This window comes from Hyaena hyaena, unplaced genomic scaffold (assembly GCF_003009895.1).
Source record: "Hyaena hyaena isolate Hyena2069 unplaced genomic scaffold, ASM300989v1 scaffold_285, whole genome shotgun sequence".
In the NCBI taxonomy this organism is placed as follows: domain Eukaryota; kingdom Metazoa; phylum Chordata; class Mammalia; order Carnivora; family Hyaenidae; genus Hyaena; species Hyaena hyaena.
In genome coordinates, this window is record NW_024080917.1 from 532,728 (window position 1) to 537,467 (window position 4,740).

Below are 4,740 nucleotides of genomic sequence, written 5' to 3' on the forward strand. Positions count from 1 at the left end.
CCGTCCTGTGCCCCCCCGGGTCGCCCCACCCGATCCTGTCCCCAGGCTCCTCCAGACACAGACCCACCGGCTCCCGACCCAGCTCTTGGTGACTTCTGGCTTCTGAGGAAAAGGAGCCCCCTCCCCTGCACCCGTCCTCTCCCTTGCATCAGGGACCCAGCCTTCAGCTGGGGGGCTGTCTCTACCCCCTCAGGATGTGAGCCTGACTGGTTTGAAGCCCTGTCAGTGCTGCGGCCTGTGGGTGCGTCCCCAGATTTTTGCACTTTCTGGGATCCATTTCCTCCACCCTGTCCTCACGCAAAGCTGGCACCTGCAGGGCTGCCTTTATTTCTGGAGCGGCGGCCAGTGACCCCTCCCAGCCCACCAGCAGCCCGGCCTACGGCTGGCACTGTCCTGCTGATGCCACGAGGGGCTACGGGCGCCCGGACGGGCCGCCTTCTCTCTACCCGCCAGCTGTGGTTCCCTTTACCCTTTTGTCCCTTGCCTTCCAGAACCATCTGGTTCTCGGTCTTCCTTGAGCTCCTTAGCTCTGGTCCCGGCATTACAGGACTCTTCCCGAATGTTCTGGGTGGCAGCCTTCTCCACGTGGGCAGAGGGGGCAGCAGTCCCCCCCCCCCAGAGGCTCAGCCCCACCTTCCACTACAAGAGCGTCCCTCCTGTCTCCTTCCTGTTGGCAAGACTGGGTCCTCCACCTTGCCAACTGGCGGCCCACAGACGTGTCTGGTCGGTCCTGTTTCGAAAGGGAGGAGGCTGCCATGCCACTAGAGGCCTCCCCATCTTCCTCTGCCACCCTCTTCCTCTTCCCAGACTCTAACTTCTGGAAAGAGACATCTCCACTCCGTGTCTCCACCTCCCCTGCCCTCCCTCTTGACGTCTTGCCTTTGCCAAGGTGACCCGGGACTGCCGTTTGTCTACGCCGAGAGGCATCTGTCGGGCTGTGTGGGTGGGCCTCTTCGCTGCGTGGCCCGCTGCCCACTTTGCCACACCCTGTCCTCTCTCTCCAGCTCACGTCCCACAGCCCTGACGCCCTCATTCCTTCTTCCTGGGGTCACGAGGAGGAGCGAGGACAGGCCCAGGCCCTGCAGCAGCCTAGTGTCCCTGCAGGTGTCCGGTGAGCCCGGGGTCCCCACCGCCCGCCCTGCCCCTGCGCAGGCACGTCCTACATCTCCCACCGTCTGTGCCAGGCCTGCCCCTCACAGCTGCGGGCATTGCGGGTGCAGGCCAGGGAGCCCTGGCCGGGGGACTTTGCAGGGGGAGAAGTCAGACCAAGGAAAGGAGGGGCAGGTTCTCCTCTGCCAGGAAAGCACACAAATACCCAGAGGTGGACAGAGCACACAACCCCCCCCCCCATACGGCTGAAATCTCAGGACCTGGGGTGACAGTTCCCTCCTAGGGCTCAGGGAGCAGGTCACCTTCGCTCACTGTCGTCTCATTTTCCGCGCAGGGTGAGGGGTCACCCTGGGTCTCTGCGGGGGGGCTGCTGATACGTCCAGCCGGCATGTCTCAAACCAAGCTCACTCCACCCCCACCTGCTTCCACGCTGTTATTTCCATTTCGGGCAAAAGACACAGCCATCCGCCCAGCTGCTCGCACCCGCAGCCTTGAGTCACGCCACCGCTCGCTCTTCATTACTCACGAGCCCCGAGCTTCTGCGACTTCCCGGCTGCTAGCTCTCCACCCCGCCACGGCACTGCCCTTGGAGCGGGCCTTCCTGCCTGGCCTGGGTCTCCTCGCGGCCTCTAATCTGGCTGGCCTGCTCTGTCTTAACCTCCCTCCCCCCAGTGCGTTCTTCACCCTGGAGAAGCGGCGGGATCTTTCTAACCTGACCAGCCACTGCATTCCTGGAATCCTTCCTGTCACAGGCTGGACCCTTTGGCGGTCCCTTCCTCCTCATCCCCAGCTCCCCCCCCATCTCATCCCATCGTGCTGCTCCCCCCTCCCCTGTGCCCTGAGCCGGCAGCCCTCTCTCCACCAACTACTCTCCTTCCCTTTTGCATAGGGAGTGCTACTCAATCTTTAAAACACCTCCTCCAGGAAGCCTTCCTGATCTCTCTTCCTCCCTTCTCAGACCCCTCCTTCATCCCTCACACTCCATCATTATTGTTTTTCACTCACTACCTCCTCTACTGAGGGTCCCTGTGCCTCTTTTTCTGTATCCCTGATGCCTGGTAGGGTGCCCGGCACCTACAGCTAACGTTTAGTGGTCACTAAGTGTGTCCCAGGCCTGTCCTAGCATTTTTCGGGTATTATATAATCCTCATAAAGACACTTTGAGGAATATACCAGCACGCCTCTCATTTTGTGGACAAGGAAACGGGCCTCAGAAGGTCAAACTTCTTGCTCTGGTCACCCTGCGAGGGAGGAGTGGAATTGAAACTCCAACTCCTTGCTGGGCCAAGCTGGTGTGGCTTTACTCTCTGGTCTCCTACATGAAGACTCAGGGAGCATCCAGTGGTCAGCGATGAGGCCAGGAGGGACCCAGGGCACTTTACCCTTGGCCTCTGAGCACCGGCAGGGCTCCGGAGAGCGTGGTATGTGACCAGGGACACATGTCTCCGCCTTCCCCCTCACAGCTAGGTCCCCAGCTTGAAATCTCAGCATTGTGAGCCCCTGGCCTGCCACTGCACAGTGACTTCTAGGAGTAAAGGAAGGGCTTTGGGAAACTCAAGCCAGAAATCCTGATAGGGAGAGATATAGATAGATGGGGTGGGGATGCGGAGTGTCCTGAGCACCCGAGGATTCTCATGAGGATAAAAGGACCCACTGTCTCTACCAAAAGATGGGAGAGGGAAGACCAGTGGAACCTGACAGAACCCTGAGGGAAGGGAGGGGGACGGTTGGGGAGATAAAGACCAGGAATAAATTTCCCAATGATCTGAAAAATGAACTTATCCCAAGGAAGCAATTTCAACAAAGAAAGAAGTGAGTCTGGAGATGACGGCAGCAGCCTTACCAAGGACATCGGAAATGGCAGACAACTAAGCCCCTCACGCAGGGTGCCTTCTCCCTGGGGACAGTCCCATTCTTCTTTTTTTTTTTTTAAATTTTTTTTTAATGTTTTATTTATTTCTAGGAGAGAGAGAGACAGCGTGAGGAGGGGAGGGTCAGAGAGAGAGGGAGTCACAGACTGAAGCAGGCTCCAGGCTCTGAGCTGGCAGCCAGCACAGAGCCCGACGCGGGGCTCGAACCCACGAACCGCGAGATCATGACCTAAGCGAAAGTCGGCCGCTTAACCGACTAAGCCACCCAGGTGCCCCGACAGTCCCATTCTTCTAAGCCACAGTGGCGACCTGCTGAGAGGGCACCCTGCTCTCTTGGTTCGGCTGGAGAAGAGCTCCGTGTGGCCACGGCGAGGCTGGGGTGAGATGGAACAGGACCATAGTAGTGCCAAGGGAGGGGAAGGAGCAAAGGCGATTTTTCTTCTATAATTAAAAAAAAAAAAGAGAGCTGGGGCGCCTGGGGGGCTCAGTCGGTTAAGCGTCTGACTTCGGCTCGGGTCATGATTTCACCGTTCATAGGTTCCAACCCCGCATCGCGCTCTGTGCTGACAGCTCAGAGCCTGGAGCTGCTTCAGATTCTGTGTGTCCCTCTCTCTCTGACCCTCCCCTGCTCACGCTCTCTTGCTCTCTTTCAGAAATAAAAACATTAAAATTTTTTTTTAAATTACAGCTTATATTTGGGGCAGTAGAGCACACAACTCTTGATCTCTGGATCATCAGTTCAAGCCCCATGCTGGGTGTAGAGCTTACTTTTTAAAACTTAGGGCTTACAAAATGACAGGATTTTTTAATAATAAAAAGTAACCAGAAAATAAATTTAAAATGTCCTATAGAACATGCAGCGAGGTACAGTCAGGACCCGACACCCACCGCCATCATGGGGAGAGGGAGCCCAGAGGCCGGCGCTGACAGCTTGCGGATGGTGTGCGGCCAGAGCCCGGCACCAGCCTGGCAAGGGGCGCGCATGCTCAGAAAGGGTGCCTACAAGGGGGCATCGTCTGCCCTGGACCCTCCCCCCAGTCTGGGCTCATTCAGCATTTGTCTCCACCAAGCAGGGTTTACAACGTCCTTCAACCCTAAGCCACTCACCTAATACTCTCCGGGCCTCTATGGCGTGCAGGCAGCAAGTTAGGCCCCGGCGAATACGAAATCGGGCAAGAGGGCTCTTCCCTGCAGGATCCTGCCATGGGGGTGGGGGGAGCTGGATGTGCCGACAATGCGGTCCCAATGCTAACCCAGAACTGTGGTTACTGGACACACGGATGACAGGCAAGGGGGGAGGGGCCAGGTGGCTTTTAAAGTTGCCGTCAAGGGAGTAACCCTCCCTCATGCCAGCTCCTCCTCGTCCTCCTCAATGTCAAGGTAGTAATCCCCAGAGATGACGCACCCACGATCCCCCAGACCAGGGACACATTTTTATGTCAAATATTTCAGTGTTGTTCCATTAGTTCTCACTAATTTTATTTAGGGCTCAAATGAACATTGACCAACCACATTGCTAAATCCCTTATTTTCACTTTTCCCAACTTTGCTGCAAATCTATACATTCGGTTGCCACAAACCAGTGTATTTTAAGTCTTTTTTTTTTTATGTATTATTTATTTCTGAGAGAGAGACAGTGTGAGCAGGGGAGGGTCAGAGAGAGAGGGAGACACAGAATCCGAAACAGTCTCCAGCCTCTGAGCCGTCAGCACAGAGCCTGCGTGGGGCTTGAACCCACGAACCGTGTGATCATGACCTG